A 23,872-nucleotide genomic window follows, 5' to 3' on the forward strand; every position below is an offset into this window, starting at 1 on the left:
TGAACCCTACCCCACGGAAGAGTGGCCCTTCCAGTCCAATAAAGAGGAAGACCTCTCTTACGGGGAACCCGAACCGAGTCACACCCACAAAACACCCCAAGAATGGTGGGGGTGCCTGAACTCGGCACAAACAGAAAAGACCGCTCCCTTTGATGACGAATATGATCAGCAGGAGACAGAGCGGGAGCAGTGGATCACCGAATATTTCTGTCAGCTAAAGCAGCTGCAAGAAAAGCCTGGCGTATATAATGAAGCTGCTAAAATTTCAAATGAAGATGGAGACCCCAATATCCCTGAAGGGACGGTGTCATCCAAATCAAAAAGGCGGAAAAAGAAAAAGAAAAGCGGTTCTTCAGTTACCGTGGAAGTAACAGACACGTCCGCAGATCCTGTGGAGAAAATGGGGGACAGAGTTGCCCTGCAGCCTAGAGAAAATGGAGAATTCGTCCCACGTTAACCGAATATCCAGAGGGCCCAAGGCAGAAGTCTGGTACCCCAAAAGAAGTGTCTGTCCGGTGCCAACAGTGAGGAACCCTCAACCAACCATCCCAGGGAAGCGGAGCCGGAACCAGTGAGTGACGATCCCTTGACCAGCCCTGAAGACTCCCTGAAAATTGCCAGGCGTGACTGTAATCTACTTTGAGAACAATTGAAACTTGAGAGAGCAGATAACACAGAACTACAGAAAAATAACATGAGGCTACAAAAAGATGTGCTCACAATTTACTCTTTAGCCAGGACAGAATTGGACGATCTCAAGACTGAGCTAGATACTGCAAAGGCTACTATTTCCACCATGGATGAAAAGCAGAGCCAATCTGATAAAATGGTGGCTACGCTAAAGCGGAAGTATGAGGTGGCACTGAAGCAGATGACAGTCTTCCAGCAAGAGGTTCACACTCTTTGGATAGAGCTGAATGCCTCACAAGAGGAGATCAACAGTGTCCGGATAGAAGTAGACGTATCTTAGAAACAGGTTCAGACACTCCGCAGAGCACTGAATGCCTCACATCATGAGACCAACAGCTGCCGCATAGACCTGGAAGTTTCCAGAAAGGAACTACACAGTCTCACTGAGGAGCTGGACATTGCTAAAGAAACTATTGGTAATCTTGATACAGATCTCAAAGTCTCTCAGAAGAAGCTTCAGACCCTCAACCTAGAGAAGGAAGTCTCACGCCAGGAGATGGTCATTCTCAAAGCAGATGTGTGTAAATGGAAGGAGGACTGCAAAGAAGCCCTGAAGAATACAGAGACTGAAAAAGGAGAAAATTCAAGATTAAAAAGAGAAAACTTAAAACTGAAAGAAGAAAATTTTCAGTTAACGGAAGAAGTCAAGGAAAAGTTTGACGCAGAGCACCGACTGCAGAACCAACTGCAAGGTCTGCGTACACACCTCCAGTATGCTGAGGAGAAGCAGCAAACGCTACAGGAAAAAAAATGCAGGCTGCTAAAGAAATTCAAGTGCTGCAGGAACGTCTGATGACCCAGTATGTCCCCGCAAGGCAGCATGAGAATCTGAAGGCTACCCTGAGCATCACCAAAGCCAAGCTTAGAACCCAGGTGATGCGGCACAAAAGGGAGCACAAGAAGGTCCAGAAACTGAAACAAGTAACTGTGGCCCAAGCAAAGAAGTTCATAGTGCGCCACAATGCAACAAAAATTACAAAGCTCCAGAATATGAAGGAGACTCTGATACAGACTCAGAGAAATCACCAGTATCCCACAGTAACTAATTCCCATGAGGACAAGGGTATAGTGAGAGTTGGAGACTCCATGCAACTTCAAAACAAAATTACGAAGTTTGAGCCACCAAAGAAAGCACTAGCCAAACCTACAGCTGCCCAAAAGCCAAAAAACAGAGGTAGGAGTGCAGAATCAAAACCAGAAGAGTCCTTAGCTGAGGAAGCTGAAAAAATAGGACGTTCTCTGGAAAAGGAGGTGGAGGTGCAACTCGGTCCCATAGAAGCTGAACTGGCATCTCCGTGGTGTGGAGAAGTGGCAGAAAGACCACTTCAAGAGCAGATAACTTTAAGGGCTAGTCCTAACTGCTCTACAACTGTTGCCATAAACTTTGTCTACAAAAAGAGGAGTGCCCGACGCAACAGAAATCTCAAGACCACGCACGTGATAAAAAGACTTTACGTGGAAAAAGTCCTCCTCCAGCGACTGAGGAGTGCTGATCTCAAGCATCTTCAGGAGGAGGCAAAAATAAACTGGAGAAAGGGCTCCAATCCCAGCAGGACAGAGGGTTCTCTTCCTCCATCCACTCTCATTCAAGTCACAGAGATACACTGGCGACACACTTTATTCGAGCTTGGCTAGTCCCACGAATTCGGGTATACCCGGGTATATTGAGGTTTGTGACTGTTTTCTGCCCGAGTGCATTGGGTTATTTTTCAGGCAGGGATTGAAGCATTTTATTCCCGCTGGCTGCAATACTGCACAGTATATATATATACACTGCATTACAATTCATGAATTTATGCCATCTGGTAGACACGCGAAGCATTGCAGCCTATTAAATCCTAATCATCCTCATTTAACAGATCAGCCGCCCATCAGCCAGGCATGAACCCAGGCTGGGAAGGCAAACGCAACGGGGCTTGTCAGAGGTGAGGAGCGGCGCATTCCAGGTATCTGCCAGGTACATACCGGGTATTTGCTCGAATAAAGTGTGTCGGTGCAGTATCCCTTTTCCCTGTATTGCACAGAGATATCTAGAATGATAGTGGAAGGATGGGCTTTGGCCGTGGTAAGCCCGAGCTTCCCACAAACAGAGAAGGTATGTAACAGGGAACTTATCCCTGTTCAGTAATGTGCCTTTAATCCAGCAGTGTGGTGGTTAACCTCTGGTAGTTAATTACTAAACACCACCTGCCTGATTAGATGGCTTAGAAAGCCTGTCTTTTGAAACAGGAAGTGAGAACTCTTTAGCTGACACCTGAGCTGAACTTAGAGACACACTTGTCTTGAGCTCTGCCAAAAAGATAGCATAGCTGCTTTCAAGACACAGGGAAAACTTCTAAACCTGTATGCTGACCAACCCTGGAAACAAGGCAGCTGAAGAAGGGACAGTGAAGATTTTCCCTCCACCCCACAAGGAACAGATAAGACTTTCATTCTTAAAAGACTGCTTATATCTGCTTATTGCATGCTATGTGTTTGGGGCTGCGAGACATGCTTGACTTAGGGAGTTGTGAATTAATTGCATGGTATTTTCACTAGAGATACTCTCAAGTGAATAGAAGCTTTGTTTCCCCCCCTGTGTTTGGATGGTTTTCCTGATGAAATGGAAAAGGCACAATAAAGCCTTATATAATTTCACCTTATAAAAGTCTCCAATTGTGTACCTCTGTGAACGTCCGTCTACACCCCCCCCTCTCCCTTCTTTTGGGCTTTCTTTTACGATCAGATTTTTGGATACTTGGACCGGTACCTCGAAAGCTTTCACAGAGCCAAAACCACCATCCTGGAAAAAGTAAGGAAACAAACATATTATCTGACACTGATCGAGAGGAGAGCCATAGAATTGCTAAAGGCCAACCACAACAGAACAATCAAACCTGCGGACAAGGGAGGATCAGTGGTCATAATGAACACCACAGACTACCTGTGGGAAACGCACAGACAACTCTCTGATGCAAAGTATTACACCAAACTGCAGGAGGATCCAACAAAAAAATACCTGAGAGAACTCAAAGGATCATCATAACACTCTCAATTCGCACAAGAGAACACATTCTGGACCAGATACCAGGTAACCCAAAACCTGGCACATTCTACATGCTCCCTAAAATTCACAAAGAGGGTAACCCTGGTCACCCTATTATTTCTGGATCTGGCACACTGACTGAGAATATTTCTGGTTTAGGTGGAATGCATTCTAAAAACACTTGTCAGGAACACACCCAGCTATATCCAGGATACCACCGACCTGCTTAACAAACTTAATGCCATTGGCCCTCTCCCAACAGGAACACTACTAGCAAACATGGATATAGAGTCACTGTACACTAACATCCCCCACAAAGATGGGATTTCAGCCTGCAGATACTTTCTGGGACCGCAGGAGCCACTCACAGAAACAGTGACTAAATGCATTGAATTTTTTCTGACCCATAACTACTTCACATTTGGAAATGACACGTACCTCCAGACAACCGGGGCCGCTATGGGTACTCGGATGGCACCACAGTATGCCAATCTGTTCTTTGCAAAACTGGAAAGTGACTTTCTTTCCACCTGTCACTTGAAACCCCTTACATACCTTCGCTACATCAATGACATCCTCCTGATTTGGACCTCTGGCGAACAGGACTTCCTACAGTTCCATGAGAACTTCAATACGTTCCACCTGACCATCAACCTCAAACTCACCCATTCCTCAGACGAAGTATACTTCCTAGACACCACCATTACTATAAAGAACAACCAACTACAGACTTCTGTACATATACCGCAAACCTACAGACAGAGCCAGATACTTGAGGGACAACAGCTTCCACCCAACACACACTAAGCATGCAACCATCTACAGTCAAGCCATACGATACAACCGGATATCCTCCGACACAGCAGACAGAGGCCATCGGATTACAGCCCTGAGATCGGATTTCCTAAACCGTGTAAATAACAACAGAATTGTAGACCAGCAAATCCACAAGGACACCAGAATACCAAGAAGTGATCTCCTTGAATACAGATAGAAAGAGACAAGTGACAGGGTACCTTTGGTGGTCACATATAACCCACACCTCGAAGATACAAGACTGTAACAGGTCTTCCCTGAAACACCCTTATTATCATACAGACAACCCCATAATCTCAAAAAAATGATGGTGAGGAGTAAAGTACTCAACAGTACAACTGAATGCGGGACAAGACCATGCCATGACGCAAGATGCAAAACCTGCACAATGCTCCACACAGCAGGCTCAATACAAATATCACACTGGAATCTGGAGTACAAAATCAGAGGAAGGTTCACCTGTTCCTCCAGAAATGTCGTGTACCACATCATGTATGCACTGTTTTAAAGTTAAAACCCTTTTTTTGGCTTCATTCATTGTAATATCGCCGGAAGAAGAGATCAGTGTATCTCGAAAGCTCGCACAAATAAAAGCATTTCGTTAGCCACAGAACTGTATTGTCTGTTAATTTTTTATATATATTATATATATATATATATACAGTGTTCGACAAATCACCCAAAAATCTACTCACCCAACCAAAAAATCTACTCGCCACCTAGTAACCGCCCCCAACCCCGCCCCAAACCCTGCCCCAACCCCGCCCCCAAACCCTGCCCCAACCCCGCCCCCAACCCCGCTTTAAAATAAAATATATAAATAAAATACATTTAATAAATTCCTAGTCAGAACAACATTCGTTTTTGACAAATGTATTTATTACATTATAATACAATTAGTCCTTGTTACGTGTGTGTGTGTGTGAGTGTAAGTATGTAAATGTCGGATCTAGAAATAAAAGCCACAGGTGAATGACTAGTTTCCTGAACCCCTTAACCAGTGTCTGGATGTCCCCGCTTCACAATATCTAAAGCAGTAATCCCGCCTGGGATCTTACCTGATCCGCAGTCCCTCAATGTCCAGGTACCTCATTCCCAAAATGTTATAAGTTGGAGGGGATGTGTTCCCTACCTGTCTTTTGGGTTAGGGGGGGTTCCGATGTCTTCTGTGTGAAGCTTGAGTCAGATCTGGAAGAAAGCAGTATAAGTTATTTTGGTGTAGTATAGGACAGTTAAGATATCCAGATACAGAGAGGGGGAGAGAGAGAGAGAGAGAGAGGAGAGGAGAGAGAGGGAGAGAGAGAGAGGGGGGGAGAGAGAGAGGGGGGGGAGAGAGAGAGAGAGAGAGAGAGGGGGGGAGAGAGAGAGGGGGAGAGAGAGAGAGGGAGGAGAGAGAGAGAGAGAGAGAGAGAGAGAGAGAGAGAGAGAGAGAGAGAGAGAGAGAGAGAGAGAGAGAGAGAGAGAGAGAGAGAGAGAGAGAAGGGGGGAGAGAGAGGGGGAGAGAGAGAGGGAAAGAAAGAAAGAGAGAGAGAGAAAGAAAGAGAGAAAGAGAGAGAGATGGGAGAGAAAGAGAGAGGGGAGAGAAAGAGAGAGGAGAGAAAGAGAGAGGGGAGAGAAAGAGAGATGGGAGAGAGGGGAGAGAATGAGAGAGAGGGAGAGAAAGAGAGAGAGAGGGAGAGAAAGAGAGAGAGAGAGAGAAAGAGAGTGAGAAAGAGAGAGAGAAAAAGAGAGAGAGAGAAAGAGAGAGAAAGAGAGAGGGGAGAGAAAGAGAGAGGGAGAGAGAAAGAGAGAGGGGAGAGAGAGAGGGGAGAGAAAGAGAGAGCGGAGAGAAAGTGAGAGCGGGGAGAGAAAAAGAGACAGAGGGGGGGGAGAGAAAAAGAGACAGAGGAGAGAGAGAAAAGAGACAGAGGAGAGAGAAAAATAGACAGAGGAGAGAGAAGAAGACAGAGGGGGGAGAGAAAGATAGGGGAGAGAAAGAGAGAGGGGAGAGAGAGACCAGAGATGGGGAGACCAGAGAGAGGTGAGATGGTGAGACCAGAGAGAGGGGAGACCAGAGAGAGGGGAGGACCAGAGAGGGGAGATGGGGGAGACCAGAGAGAGGGGAGACCAGAGTGAGGGGAGACCAGAGAGAGGGGATACCAGAGAGAGGGGAGAGAGGGGAGACCAGAGAGAGGGGAGAGAGGGGAGACCAGAGAGAGGGGAGAGAGGGGATACCAGAGAGAGGGGATACGAGGGAGACCAGAGAGAGGGGAGACCAGAGAGAGGGGAGACCAGAGAGAGGGGAGACCAGAGAGAGGAGAGACCAGAGAGAGGGGAGACCAGAGAGAGGGGAGACTAGAGAGAGGGGAGACCAGAGAGAGGGAGACTAGAGAGAGGGGAGACCAGAGAGAGGGGAGACGGGGGACCAGAGAGAGGGGAGACGGGGGAGACCAGAGAGAGGGGAGCATGGGGGAGACCAGAGAGAGGGGAGACGGGGGAGACCAGAGAGAGGGGAGACGGGGAGACCAGAGAGAGGGGAGACGGGGGAGACCAGAGAGAGGGGAGACGGGGGAGACCAGAGAGAGGGGAGACGGGGGAGACCAGAGAGAGGGGAGATGGGGGAGACCAGAGATGGGGGAGACCAGAGAGAGGGGAGACGGGGGAGACCAGAGAGAGGGGAGACGGGGGAGACCAGAGAGAGAGGGGAAGGGGTGACTGACTGACCGGGGCAGGGGTGACTGACTGACCGGGGCAGGGGTGACTGACTGACCAGGGCAGGGGTGACTGATTGACTGGGGCAGGGGTGACTGACTGACCGGGGCAGGGGTGACTGACTGACTGACCGGGGCAGGTGTTACTGACTGACTGACCGGGGCAGGGGTGACTGACTGACTGACTGGGGCAGGGGTGACTGACTGACTGACCGGGGCAGGTGTGACTGACTGACTGACCGGGGCAGGGGTGACTGACTGACTGACCAGGGCAGGGGTGACTGACTGACTGACCGGGGCAGGGGTGACTGACTGACTGACCGTTGCAGGGGTGACTGACTGACTGACCGGGGCAGGGGTGACTGACTGACTGACTGACTGGGGCAGGGGTGACTGATGGACTGACCGGGGCAGGGGTGGGTGACTGACTGACCGGGGCAGGGGTGGGTGACTGACTGACTAGGGCAGGGGTTGGTGACTGACCGGGGCCGGAGTGGGTGACTGACCGGGGAAGGGGTGGGTGACTGACCGGGACAGGGGTGGGTGACTGATTGGGGGGGTACCTCTGGTGTCACACATACTCCCATACACACATACACATTCTCCCATATATATACACCCACACACACCCATATACACACACACACACATATACACACACTCCCACATATACACACACACACACTCACACTCCCACATATACACACACATATACACACACACATACTCCCACATATACACACACACTCCTACATATACACACACACACTCCCACATACACACACACACACACTCCCACATATACACACACACTCTCACATATACATACACACACACACACACTCCCACATGTATACACACATTCCCACATATATACACCCACTCCCACATATATACACACACTCCCACATATATACACACACTCCCACATATATACAGTACACACACCCCCACATATATACACACACACCCACACACACATATATACACCCCCCCACCCATATATACACACAAACACACACCCATATCTACACACACACACACACCCATACACACACACACACACACTCTCCCATATACACACACACATTATCCCATGCCCACACACACTCACTCCCTACACACCTTTTGGAAAGACCACGACCAGCACCACCACGCTCCCCCCGCCCATTTCCTGCTCCGCGGGGACATGAGGGGGCATCCCCGCTCCCATCATTCGGCACGCTCCTTGACGCGGGACCGGGAGGAAGCGGGGGGAGGGGGAAGCGGGGGGAGGGGAAGCAGGGACATGAGGGGGCATCCCCCACTCCCATCACCCGCCGCGCTCCCTGACGCGGGACCGGGATGGAAGCGGGGGGGAAAGCGGGGACATGAGGGGGCATCCCCGCTCCCATCACCTGCCGCGCTCCCTGACGCAGGACCGGGGGGGAACGGGGACATGAGGGGGTATCCCCCGCTCCCATCACCCGCCGCACTCTCTGACACGGGACCGGGGGAGACGTGGGGGGGTGGGGAAGCGGGGACATGAGGGGGCATCCCCCACTCCCATCACCCGTCGCGCTCTCTCACGCGGGACCAGGGGGGAAGCGGGGACATGAGGGGGCATCCCCCGCTCCCATCACCATAACTGCGGGCAGCAGGAGCGCCAGGGAGGGGAGGGAGGTGGGGGAAGGCACAGATAATACATACTGTGTCCTCCATCCTCCATGGGAAAAGAATGGCTGCTCGTTGGGGGCTGGCTCATATAGAGCCTGGCTGCGCGCCCACAAAGCCTGGGAGCGCGCGCCAATCAGCAGTCAGGTAGGGGGAGTTTTTTTTCAGCCAGCGCGAGCAGGGAAATTTCAGCGCGAGCAGGAAAAATTTAAAAAAACAAAACACGTGTGCTGCTTGGGCCAATAGTTACTCGCCCGGGGGTTAAATCCACCCGCCCCGGGCGTGTAAATGTATAGGATTGTCGAACACTGTATATATATATGACTTGTTTATGACTTATATATATGATTTGTTCCATATATATATATATATATATATATATATATATATACAGTGTTCGACAAACCTATACATTTGCTCGCCTCGGGCGAGTGGATTTAACCCCCGGGCGAGTAAATATTGGCCCAAGCAGCACACGTTTGGTACTAGGTGGCGAGTAGATTTTTTTGTGTGGCGAGTAGATTTTTTTGTGTGGCGAGTAGAATTTTTGGTGATTTGTCAACCACTGTGTATATATATATATATATATATATATATATATATATATATATATATATATATATATATATATATATATATATATATATATATATATATATATATATATATATATATATATATATACAGTTAGGTCTGGAAATAATTGGACACTGATACAAGTTTTGTTATTTCAGCTGTGTACCAAAATAAATTCAAGTTACAGTTAAATAATGAATATGGGCTTAAAGTGCAGTCTATCAACTTTAATTTGAGAGTATTCACATCCAAATTGGAGAAAGAGTTTAGGAATTACATCTCTTTAATATGTAGCCCCTTCTTTTTCAAGGGACCAAAAGTATTTGGACAATTCACTTAAAAGCTGTTTCATGGGCAGGTGTGGACTATTTATTTGTTATTTCATCATCAATTAAGCAGGTAAAAGGTCTAGAGTTGATTCCAGGTGTGGCATTCGCATTTGGAAGCTGTTGCTGTGAACCCACAACATGCGGTCAAAGGAGCTCTCAATGCAAGTGAAACAGGGCATACTTAGGCTACAAAAAAATAAAGAAAATCCATCAGAGAGATACTGCTGCAACACACTTTATTCGAGCAAATGCCCAGTTTGTACCTGGCAGATACCTGGAATGCGCCGCTCCTCACCTCTGACAAGCCCCGTTGCGTTTGCCTTCCCAGCCATGGTTCATGCCTGGCTGACGGGCGGCTGATCTGTTAAATGATAATGATTAGGATTTAATAGGCTGCAATGCTTCGCGTGTCTACCAGATGGCATAAATTCATGAATTGTAATGCAGTATATATATATATATATATATACTGTGCAGTATTGCAGCCAGCGGGAATAAAATGCTTTAATCCCTGCCTGGAAAATAACTCAATGCACTCGGGCAGAAAACAGTCACAAACCTCAATACACCCGAGTATACCTGAATTCATGGGACTAGCCGAGCTCGAATAAAGTGTGTCGCCAGTGTAGCAGGAACATTAGGAGTTGCCAAATCAACAGTTTGGTACATTCGGAGAAAAAAAGAACACTCTGGTAAACTCTGCAACACAAAAAGGCCTGGACGTCCACAGAAGACATCAGTGGTGGATGATCGTAGGATCTTTTCATGGTAAAGAAAAACCCCTTCACAACATCCAGCCTAGTGAAGAACACTCTCCAGGAGGTAGGCATATCATTATCCAAGTCTACCATAAAGAGAAGACTTCACGAGAAGAAATACAGAGGGTTCACCACAAGGTTCAAACCATTCATAAGCCTCAAGAATATAAAGACCAGATTAGACTTTGCCATACAATAACTAAAAAGCCAGCTCAGTTCTGGAACAGCATTCTTTGGACAGATGAAACTAAGATCAACTTGTACCATAATGATGGGAAGAAAAAAGTATGGAGAAGGCTTGGAACGGCTCATGATCCGAAGCATACCACATCATCTTTTTTTTTTTTTCAACAGTTTTTATTAGGCATTGTGTGAAATACATTGTATACAGAATAAACAATATTTTGCCTAATACAGGTTTTTCTTGTTTTATAGACAGAAAGAGGGAAAGACTCAACGCTCCCCCGACCTTCAAGTGTGGGTCGGCAGGGTTGGCGTGAGGGTCGAAACAGAGAGAGGGGGGGAGGGGGAGAAGAAGTGATGGAGAGATGAGGAGGGGGGGGGCAGGGTCTGGGGAAGGGAGGACCCTTCCTTCTCTGACCATTGTACTGTACTCTTCCACTACTGCTGTCTTCTACTGTGGGAATGGTCGTCACTAATCTGTCATACGGGACAGCCACGGTTCCCATGTATTGTAAAAGGGCTCCGTTTTCCTTTTTAGAAAAGCCGAGAGCTTTTCAATTAACATGACTTCCTGTATTCTGTTTTTAACAGTTTGCCTAGGGGGGGGAGACACCTTCTTCCACGAGGCCGCCACCGCACATCTAGCCGCCGTGAGAATGAAGGAGATCAATTTACTTGTTGGGCGGTCAATGTTCTCGATTGGCCTGGCCAGCAAGTAGGTCAGCGGATCAATGGGTATTGTGAGGTCTGTGACCTCTGTGATTAAAGTCTGTATGGTTTCCCAGTATTTATGAATTTCTGGACATGACCACCATATGTGGGCCATGTCACCCTTTTGTCCGCAGCCTCTCCAACATAGGTCTGAAGCCAGAGGGTAGATTTGATTTATTCTAACTGGGGTGAGATACCAGCGAAACAGTATTTTGTAAATATTTTCTTTGATTGTGGTACATATGGAAGTTCCTGAGGCTGATTCCCAAATACTTTCCCAATCCTCTTGGTCTATAACTATGCCCAATTCTGCTGCCCACTGGAGCATGTAGTCATGAACTGGAGCATCTGTTGCTCTTTCTAGTTCTGAGTGTATTTGCGTTATCAGACCTTTTTGATGCGCTGTCTCTGTGCACAGTCTTTCGAAGTTCGTGAGAGGGGGAAATTCCAACGTTGGTGATATTGATTGGACGTAGTGCCGAATTTGGAGATATTTGAAGACATTCAATCCCCGTATTTCGTATTTGCTTTGTAGCCTTTGGTAGCTCAGGAATTCCCCAAAGCTCAGGAAGTCAGCAATCGCCCTTATGTTTTTGGTTGTAAATTGCTCAAATTGTCTGGGCTCACATCCTGGTGCAAATTTGGGATTTTGGATAATTGTTATGAGTTGAGATTTGGTGGTTGTGAGCTTGAATTTCAATTTGCATTTCGTCCAGGTCTCCCATGTGTGCCTCATTGGTCCTAATTGGAATTTGTTTTTCTGCAAATCTTCCCTACTCAGGGACCAAAGGCATGCTGGCAGAGAAGGCGTGCCGGCGTATTGCATTTCTATGTCTAGCCAGCAATATTGGCCGGGTTCCGCGTTCCATACTACTACCTGCCTTAACTGGGTGGCCTGGTAGCACCGCATAATGTCGGGGACCCCCAGGCCTCCTCTCCCCCTTGAAGTAAGTAGAACTGATCTTGCGACTCTTGGTTTTTTCCCCTGCCAGATGAAATGGAGAATTTGTTTCTGGATATTTTTCAATTCTGTGCCAGGGATGTGGATCGGGAGTGTCTGGAAGTGATATAGTAATCTGGGGAGTATGTTCATTTTCACGAGATCATTCTCCCGATCCATGAAATTTGGTATGCCCCCCATTTTTCTAGGTCTAATTTTATTTTCCGAAATAGGGCCGGGTAATTGTGATGGTATAGCGAATGGTAGTTCCCCGATATCTTTACTCCCAGATATTTGATATGGGAGGAGCACCATCGGTAGTTAAAATTTAGTTTAAGGAGTTTCATCTCTGGCTCTGGCAGGTTGAGGTTCAGGGCTTCGGACTTATCGTTATTAATTTTATAACCTGATATAGCTCCGAAGTCTAGAAGCTCTTTTTGTAAGTTTGGGAGGGAAATGTGGGGTCTTGAGAGCGTTAGTATTATATCATCCGCGAAGAGGGATATTTTGTAATGCGTACGCCCAATCTCTATCCCTTGAATATCTACGTTGTTTCGAATTGTAGCCGCCAGGGGTTCTATAGTTAGTGCGAAAAGGAGAGGGGACAGGGGGCACCCCTGTCTCGTGCCGTTTTGAATGCCAAAGCTCTGGGCATTACTTCCTGGTAGTTTTACCGTTGCGGATGGATCTTGGTAAAGTCTGCGGACCCCTTCTAAATATGCGTCTCGAAAACCAAATTTACGCATGGTATGGTCTAAGAATAGCCAGTCAATTCTATCGAACGCCTTCTCTGCGTCTAGGCTGAGTAATATTGCTTTGGTGCCTGTAAGGTGGATATGCTCGATAATATTAATTATTTTACGTGTGTTGTCCGAGGCTTGTCGACCTGCCACAAATCCGACTTGGTCGATGTTAATCAGTCTCGGTAGAATGGGGTTTAATCTGTTGGCCAAAATTTTGCTATATAATTTGAGGTCACTGTTGAGAAGGGAGATTGGACGGTAGCTTCCACACTGCATCGGGTCTCTGCCTTCCTTATGAATTATGGCTAGGTTGGCTAGGGACATGGAGTGGGGATCGAATTTCCCTCCATAAAATGATTGAACATTTTTAGTAGATGCGTGGATAGTATGGGCAAGAATCTCTTATAATAGACATTTGTGAAGCCATCAGGGCCAGGAGACTTGGAGATCTTTAGTGCTTTTACCGCTTCTTCCAATTCTTCTTTCGTGATCTCCGCATTGAGGACCTCATTGTCCTCTTCAGTCAGGGTGGGGAGTTGGCATTTATCTAAGTATTTTTTGATCGCTTCTGATGCTTTTGGTGCTGATCGACCATTTTTAGGTCGTAAATTATAAAGTTCTGTATAATATTTTGTGAACTCCGCCGCTATTTTTTTGTCGCTATATTGCGTTTTGCCAGACCCATTCTTAATCGCTGTTATTTGGGACCTTTTTTGGATGCCTCTTAATCTGCTGGCCAAGAGCTTGTCCGCCTTGTTACCCTTATCATAATAATGTTGATTAGTCCATTTAAGGGCTTTTTCAACTTTTTCCAGTTGGGTCTGCTTGAGCTTTTGTCTGGCTATTGTTAAGGCTTTATAGATTTTTTTTGCAGGGTTAGCTTTATGGGATTGCTCAAGTTTAAGGATGTAATCAGTAAGTTCCAAAATCAGTTTTTGCTTCATTTTTTCCCTATGGGAGGCAATAGAGATAAATTTGCCTCTAATTGCCGCCTTATGGGCTTCCCATAGTATCGCTGGAGATGACACCGACCCTGAGTTGAAGAAAAAGTAGTCCTTGAGGGAGGCTCTGATCTCTCTCTCTATCTCAGGGTGGTTCAATAGGGAGTCATTCAATCTCCAGGAGAATGATGTTGTCTTTTCGAATGGTGTGGATAAGGTCAAGGTGATTGGGGCATGGTCTGACCACGTGATGGGGCCGATGTCTGATTTCGTGGCTGCCTCTAGGATGTTCTTGGTCAGCAGAAAGTGATCTATGCACGAATAGGTCTGGTGAGGTGCCGAGTAAAAGGTATAGTCTCTCTGGCCCTGATGTTGTGATCTCCAAACGTCCACCAATGAGAACTCGTCCACTAATTCCCTGAACCTTTTCCCGGCGATTTGAGAGTGGGTTGTACGGGGGTGACCCGCTGTGGTTGATCTGTCCTCGGTGGGGTTAAAGACCATGTTTAGGTCTCCTCCCACTATCATCGATGACAGATATCCCGGGTCTATGCCCTCAAGCACTGTTTTCAGAAATTCTGTTTGATTTTCGTTTGGGGCATATACATTGACTAGAGCGATTGCCGAGCCCGCTAAGGAGCCATATACCACAAGAAATCTACCCTCTGGATCCAAGGTCGTTTTGACATGATTGAATGGAGTTCCTTGTCTGATTAGTATAGCCACTCCCCGCTTTTTACTACTAAATGATGCGAAAAAGCATGTTGGAAACACTTTTTTGTACAAATTTGGGGGGTCTTGAGATGTGAAGTGGGTTTCCTGTAAGAATACGATGTCTCCCCCTGCCTGCTTCATGTCTTGGAGGGCAAGCCTCCTTTTTCTATTATTTTGAAGTCCTTTGACGTTAAGCGACACTATCTTCACTGGGGCGTTAGAAGCCATATGTGACTTTTGTGGTTGTGGTAGTTAAGAACCCTCCCTTCCCATCTGGGGGGGCCCTGATTCTATGGCTCAAGAGTGTTCTTAGCCCTGGCAAATATTGTAAGGTAGCTTGTAGTTTTGAAAGGTTTACTGAATGGTCCGAGGAGGGGGGGGGGGTAAGGGGAGGGTGGGGGGGATGGGGGGTAGGACCGCTGGGACAGAATCAGCGGTAGAGAGAGCAGGAAGATGAGGTTCGTGCATGAACCTAACAGGTATTTGCCTGGTCCTTGGGCGACCGGCTTTTGGGCGATAATGCCCATCAAGGTGGACTTCGGTGTCAGCATCCGGTGGGCAGTGTGGGGTGGGGGGCTGAACCCTCTGGTTCTTTGTGTTTTTTCCCCCTCCAGAATTCTCATTCACACCCTTTGTTCTCATACAGGAAGGGGTGGGGGGAGAGGGGGGGGGGGAGGCTGTAAGTGGGGGGGGGGAAGGGGGGGGAGGGGGAGGAGGTGATTTAAGGGGGGGGGAGGGGGGCCAGACAGAAGAGAGATTCTAGAGCGCATTTCCGCGTCACATGTGGGGGTATATTCCCTGCATGTAGGTAGCTATTGACATTAGATTATCATGCCGTCTTTTATGTATCAATGTTCTTTATTATCGGGAGCTGGTATTCTTTGTGCAACGTATAGGACTTGGGGTGGTTCTTCTGTGTGTAAATTGGTACCTCTGTATATTGTAGGGGCTATGAGTGTACAAGGTTTGGGGGAGAGAGAAAAAGAGGGGGGTGAGGGATGATATGGGTGGGGGGGAGGGAGAGAGGAAAGGATGGGGGTGGGGAGAGAGGGTGGAGGGGGGGGATGACGATGGAAAGGGGAGTGGTAGGCATTGCGGCGCCTTGCTTATGTTTGGTTCACCTGCACAGTAGTTATACAATTCTTCACTTTAGTAGGTTATACATGCAGTAATCATTTGTACAATAGGTGGTCAGTGAATTATGTAAATAGGCCATGTGGACAGTTAAACCATAATAAACTGCGTCTTGGTTGTATATGGTGGGGGGGGGTTTAGTGGTGGGGTACGTGTTCACTATGGTGTCTAGGGGGGGGGAGGGACGGAGCCGGGGGAAGGGGAGTGGGGAGGGGGAGAGGTGGTATGAGGGGATGGGTGGGAGTAGTTAGGGGTAGGGTCGTGGTGGGGTTTCTATAGGGCTGCAAGTGCACACCTTAGGGTCTGCGGATTGGTTTGCTCAGTGCGAGCTGCGTAGCGGTTTCTCGGGGTTATGCGGCCAACTCGGGGTGCTGTTCCGCTCGCTGTTTTCCTTGTGACGTCGTAAGGGGAGCGGCGTCTTGGTATTCCGGAGTAACAGGTAAGGTGATCTTGGTGCTGGGTGGTTCTGTAGGGGGGGGGTTAGGGGGGAGGGGAAGGGGTATGTGGGGGAGGTGGAATAGGTGACATCAGGGTGAGGTTGCGGTGAGTGTTTTGGCAGCTAGCTTTGAATCACATATACCTATACATATATACATGTACATTAGATACACAGATATTCACATTGGTAGAACACATTGGCATTACAAATAGACCGTTACATCAGGGTGGTCTCAGCTTTAGTTGCTTGCGGCGAGGTTGGGAACCTTTATGGTGGGGCTGGGGTTCATCATATCCGGGGGGGGGGGCGGAGGGATGGGGCAGGGTATCGGGGAGGGGGGTATTTGGCGTGGTATCCGGGGGGGGGGGGGTGATGGGGATTGTGGGAAAGGGGATGGGGGGGGGAAGAGGCAACTGGAGGTATTTTGGTGTAGTGCTGTGCGTCATTTGTATGGTAAGTGTACCGTTATTTACGCTGGTAAATCGTATTGACACTTATGAAGTGACGGTCTCAGCTCTATTTGCGTGTAGTGAGGTGGGGAGCTTTGGTGGTGACGTTCAAACCCCTCGTTCTATCTGGGGGTGGGGGGGCTGGGTGTGGAGGGGGGGGGTCTGGGGTAATGGGGGGGGGGAAGGGGTGATTGTGGTTAGGTCCGTTGGGGGATTATTGCGAAACCACTGTTGTAGAGATCGCGGGCGGGGGGGGGGGGCAAGCGGGGGGGAGGGGGGGAGGGGACTCTCTAGTGGACACCCGGAGCAGTGTGGGATTGGCTGCTTGATACTGGGGGTGTTGTGTAGGTTGTAATAGGTAGGTGTTCTGCTGTGCGTTCGCCGTCGCGAGTTGGGGGGGGGAGGGTTAGGGGGGGGAAGGGAGGACAAATAAGGGGGGAGGGGTGGGATGAGGATGAGGGAGGGGGCACTGGGGGGGTGATGGTGAGAGGGGGGGGGGTGATGGTGAGGGGGGGGAGGGGTTGATGGTGAAGGGGGGGGGGTTGTTCCATCGTATAGGCTATTGTAGTTGACATTAAGGGGCTTTATAACATAGCTACAACTTGGGTTTCAACAGGGATGTAAGCTGCACATAAACAAGGTGGGTGGGGGAGGGTAAGTTCCGCAGCACAGGAAAAAGCGCTTAACAGTCTCAACAGGGGTAACGGGTTCTGTATCAGTCTGATTGGGGGGGGGGGGCAGCTATTTCTCACCGGGACCAGATATAACGTTTATCTGGAGATACCACATCATCTTTAAACATGGTGGAGGCAGTGCGATTGCATGGGCATGCATGGCTTACAATGGCACTGGGTAACTAGTGTTTATTGATGATGTGACAGAAGACAGAAGCAGCCGGATGAATTCTGAAATGTATAGGGATACTGTATATTGTCTGCTCAGATTCAGCCAAATTCAGCAAAGTTGATTGGACGGCGCTTCACTTTACAGATAGACAATGATCCAAAACATACTGCTAAAGCAACCCAGGAGTTTTTTAAGGCAAAGAAGTGGAATATTCTGCAATGGCCAAGTCAATCTCCTGATCTCAACCTGATTGAACATGCATTTCACTTGCTGAAGACAAAACTTAAGGCAGAAAGACCAACGAACAAACAACAACTGAAGACAGCTGCAGTAAAGGCCTGGCAAAGCATCACAAATGAGGAAACCCAGTGTTTGGTGATGTCCATGCGTTCCAGACTTCAAGCAGTCATTGCCTGCAAAGGATTCTCGACAAAGTATTAAAAATTTACATTTTATTTATGATTGTGTTAATTTGTCCAATTACATTTGAGCCCCTGAAATAAGGGGACTGTGTATGAAAATGGTTGCACTTCCTAAACGTTTCATACGATATTTTTGTTCAATCCCTTGAATTAAAGCTGAAAGTCTGCCCTTTTATTGCATCTCATTTGTTTCATTTCAAATCCATTGTGGTGGCGTACAGAGCCAAAATTATGAAAATTGTGTCAGTGTCCAATTATTTCCGGACCTAACTGTATACATATATATATATATATATATATATATATATATATATATATATATATATATATATATATATATATATATATATATATATATATATATATATACGGCAGCTGGCACACACATATACAAAAAGAACTCCAGATGCTAGTCCCATAGAGAATAATAAAGGCAATGTACCAGATAGTAGTCCAGTAAGGAGAGACAGCACACACGGAATATACTTCAAAGAGATGTATTAAACACTCAAAAACCAACGTTTCGGTTCCTGCAAACAGAACCTACAACCCTGAGGAAGGTTCCGTTTGCAGGAACTGAAACTTTGTTTTTTGAGTGTTCAATACATTACTTTGAAGTATATTTCGTGTGTGCTGTCAATCCTTACTGGACTACTATCTGCTAAATTGCATATATATATACACTGGCGACACATCTCATTCTCACATTTCCCGCATGGCAGGATGCGTGCGGGCAGCATGGTGACGTGGCCTGTCGCTGTGACATCACTGTCATGTGCGTGCCCGGCTTCCCCGGCTTCCCCGACACCCCTGGAGTTTGAAGTGAGGTAAGCGGGGGTGCGGGGAAGCAGAGGGGCACAGCAGGAGCAGCCAGGGGGTCGGCAAGGGGGACAAAAATGCACGCGGAGTGGAGGTGGTGCACGGAGAAGATGCGGCGGCGCGCGGTCTAGACCCGGCGCCAGCCGGAGTAAATCCCGGCCTACCGCTGGCAAACGTTAGAATAAAATGTGTCACAGCAGTACATATATATATATATGTCCAAGAAAAAAGGAATGACACCGCATCCACTCTGATATATAATAACGTAACCAACTAAACCGGTAAGTAAGGGTAATATATCACTGACCGGCGGTGCTCTAGGGCATGTGAAACTATAAGAACCAAGAAAAAAGAAGCCCACTGAGAGCACTCAGGTATACCAAAATAGAAAATTCAATTTATTAGAATGACACATAAAGATAAAAAACAGTGCAGAAAAGTAAAAAATAAGGCATGGACCCCTGACACGAAAACTATGTTAGAAAACTACATTAGAAACTGAAGCTGAGGACCAGTAGGCTATCAGGGTAGCCTCTGGTGACTGTAAACATAAATGTGAGAAAGCTCCTACAGTACGTCTGTCGTGAGGCAAGTAAATAGCCAATTAAGGCACAAAAGTAACAAGGAACACACAAGAACTGAGATATAATGCTGTAGTCTTAGATATACATGCCTATGCCCATGCTTTATACATTTGACTATCCTATCAATAGCTAGATATCTTTTCTAGTCATATTTTTGAACTACTTAATTCATATGTATTTAGTAATGTATCTAGATCAATACATCTTTAACATAGCTTCCCCCATATGAATATGTATCCTCTTGAATTCCTGAATCTATAATTACATTTGTTTAATACCCTATTGGTTCAAATTGTGCGAATTATGGTTAATCATTGTACTATATAAATATATTGTATTATTCCTATATATGTATTCACTTTGGGAATTAATACAATATGAGAGTACTGCCAGTGTTAACCATTGTGTTCTATAACTCTACCTTACTATTCATATATATACATTAACTCTATGTATTTATTTGGTATGAAAAACTTACTTAATATAATCTTCAAATAAGCATTGAGAGTTACAACTTATGACAATTAAGTACCTCCAGATTTGTTTTTAATAGTATAAATTTATTTGTATATTGTATATTTTGTGTAGCTTAAGTCTATATAATTTTATACACATGTTTATATTATATTTTCTTTATTTCTTTCTTCTTATCATTTTTCTTCATTTCATTATTTTATTTCTTTCTGATTTAGGTAATTCATTCAATTGAAATCTTGTGTATTGTTGTTTAGAATTAAGCTATTCACTTCTTCTTTTTTTATAGTTCATGTGCCGTTTTTTTGTTTTTTTAATGTTGTTATTACATGTGCATTTTTCAGTCTGTCGGTAGTCTTGGTTACCCTCCACGTCGTCATGCTGGGAGTGTCTCGTTATCCAGTATCGCGAGACTACAACCAGCTGACTCACGAGGGCGAGCCATCAGACGGCTGCGATAACAAATGCCGGCACTTCCACAGAGGAGACTACTCTTTGACAAAGGGCCTTAAGGGCACGAAACGCGTCCGAGTGTTCCTTCGTGAGGAACTTTCCTATTTTTGTATGTTTTGAGGATCCAATAAATAAGTTTTAAGTGACCAAGCAGCATCAGCTTGTTTTTCGGCAATTCCACGGCAGCGGTGCATGGCGCTTTTTCCCCTGGCTGGATTTCTCCTTACCTAAACTCAACACAATGTAGAGACCAATAATCTGTAAAAATTGTTTCCAGACCTCACTGAGACACCTGGATGTAAATAGACTGACTCAACTATAAATCTGAGGGTAAACAAATTGATGTGGATGCTCACATGCTATATGCAGTAGCAGTTGGCAGTGACAAATAATTACAGTCACTGTGAGTGTAGGTTAACACAATTAATAAGATAAAGTAGTGGTAGTCCAAAAAAGCTTCACAATTAGATCCATGTAGGTGCTAAAATCCCAATACAGAGAAACAGTGTCCTGTAGTATAGTTACGTGTTCTCCAAGGGGAGAAAGATCAGGGGGTCCTGCCCATGGCACAATTATAGCAAAGTGTACAGCATCTTTCTAATAATTGTACTTGGCTCACGTGATTCAAAATAATAAACACATATTTTAAATTTGGAAATTCAAGCGGGCAATTAAAAAATACATTTTTTATCATAGGATTGAAGAATGGGATCTCTGGAGCTGAACCCCATTTATTTCAGCTCTGGGCACCCCCTTCTTCCCAAAATACTTACATCCATAGGGAGTGCCAAAAGCCACTCCGCTTGATTATCAGAGTTCATGTAATGTGCCTAGTTGGTAACATCATCAGGTTTGGCTTCTTATTGGCCAGTGTGATATGGGAGGTTTAAACTTTGCTGAGATACCGGCACACTCTAGAAGTCTGTATCTTGGAAAGCAGGGAGCCAAAGGAGCTGAAATCACCAGAAGGTCAAATGGCTTTCTCTGGGTTAACAACCTACGCCCATAACCCTGATTGCTGAAAATCTTTGTAATATTGCAGGCATAAGCTTAAGTATGGCTCTTTGTTTAAATGGTTTTGAAGCAAAAGGTGACACTGTGTGTTCATTTGCCTGACATTTGCATGTCATTTCACAGAATTCCTAACTGCAATGGAAGCGTTGTATGCTGAGAGATAATAGGGGAAATGCAGGGTTGCAGTTCTGTCTGAGATATGTGAAAGTGCTCACAAATAATATTTATAGTACATTTAACTAGAAAGAAAAATTCTGTTAATGAACCTTTGAAATGGTGACCAAAAGATGTCTAGTCAAAATACTCAAATGGATAAATATTTAGACTTGCTTCCTTTGCTGTGTGCCAACATAATTCTATTGATGTGTGAGCTCTTGGTACATTACTTCTGAGGGCACAAAAATGCTATATTGGGGATAAGAATATACGACCCATCTGAAAATGTTTTATGAAAATGTATCCCGATACAGAAAAGCCCATGTCTTTTCTCCTCAAAGAAAAAAACCTCAGAATTACACGATGTAGTCATTAATTATTACAGTATGTTCATTTATGTTTTGCTGGTTTTGAATCGTGATGAGGCCAACACCATAAACGTGCAGGAAAGACATCCAGCGACATCCAGTGAAATCCAGCGACACTGTCAGGTAATGTTATAACATGCATACTGTATGCGTGTCAACTAGGTTTGCACCATTTTAAGTTATGGTGGGTAAAAAAGGCAACAAAAAAACCCATCCTTTTTGGTACTGATCTTGGGAAATCCCCATGCCAAAGAAACCTTTCAGTCTTCTGTTCCGTTGGGATTTCTTATTTTCATAAGCCATTGAATATAAATCCTCCACCATCTCTGTTACCCCTTTTTTTTTAAGGTTACATCCAACCATATGCCTGAGGAAACATGACATTCATTACAATACAATGCACTAAAGGGGAGATGTTTCACACACACATATATATATATATATATATATATATATATACAAATAGGTTTTACCAGATTGGAGTCCGGGAAAAACGAGACAGCACACAGTCTTGTAAGTCCAAAAGAACTATATTCAGTTTAACACGGCACCACATCCAACGTTTCGATCATCTAAACGTGACCTTCCTCAAGGACGTGCAATAAGTGAATGCTAATAAACCCCCTTATATATCTACACCAATCAAAATAAAACAAACTCACCCGTGTAAGGGCAAGATTGCCCGCGAAAACCGCGCCGCTGTGACACGCAGGCATGTGTTGGAACACATCGCCATCTTGGATATATTAATTAGGCTTCTCATGAGAGGCTACGGTGGCCTGTATAGCACATAGAGCAAAACATAGTGACGGTTCGCGCATGTGCATAGGGATCCTGATGTACTTACTTATATCCCCATAGCGCGCATAGGCGCGCATGCGCATTGATGTACATGACATGTCTACATGTCTACATGACACTGTGCATACTTGGTCAGTTAAAGAGACCAGAAACGACTGGGGCAACACTATACAAGCTCTACCATGTTAGTACAGCACATACATGGATTAAAAAATGCTAATATACCCATGACTACAAGAGAATGGATTATAATTCACTGATGTAGTAAACCTAAATTTTAACTATGATGGCGCGCTCCAATAATACTGAACTAACATTAAAAAATATGTGTACTATATTACAATGAATGCTGTTATTGCTCAACTATAATAAATACTATAATTACATTGACCAATAAGTCTAAAATCGGCAATGTGATACAATACAGAGTCAAAACATTCTATTTGAAAATAGATGGACCACAAGGCATAAGAAGTGTTAGTCTAACATGTGACAATCTAATAGACATGAGTAGATCCCACTGGAGCAACAATCAAAATCGAACTCCATCAACTATCTCCGTCCTATAACAACATATCACTGACATGTAGAACCAACATGTTAGACATACCACAATAACAAATGCACCATATTGTTGCATGCATCAAAATCCCGAAGTGGAGCAATATCAACAAACTCAGTGCAATAACCTTCACCCTGGAGTGACCGCATGAGAAAAACATAACTAGGACCACACAATTAAATAACACAAAATGGAAAAAGCAAAAAGTACTGATACAGAAAAAAATTATCTTCATCAACCACAAAAATCAGATAGTAATAAAAAGTTCATTATTACAAAAAACACCCTAAAGAAAAATCTTCGTTCAGGCCAAAAGGTGCCATTGTCTTCAGATTGAAGATATGCCTCGCTTCACTTTGCAGTAGAAGTCTGTTCCTATCGCCCCCTCGTGCGGGCGCTTGGATCTGCATGATAGGCATGCATCTAAACGTTGCCAAAGAATGTTTAAAGTCCCTAAAATGTTTGGCAACAGGGAGGCATTTAAACTCCAAATCATTGGCATCTGTTGTTAAAGCTTTTCGAATTGTGGAACGATGTATTGCAATGCGTTCTTTTAGCATTCGCACTGTTTTCCCGATATAG

This window comes from Ascaphus truei, chromosome 5 (genome assembly GCF_040206685.1).
Source record: "Ascaphus truei isolate aAscTru1 chromosome 5, aAscTru1.hap1, whole genome shotgun sequence".
Taxonomy (NCBI): domain Eukaryota; kingdom Metazoa; phylum Chordata; class Amphibia; order Anura; family Ascaphidae; genus Ascaphus; species Ascaphus truei.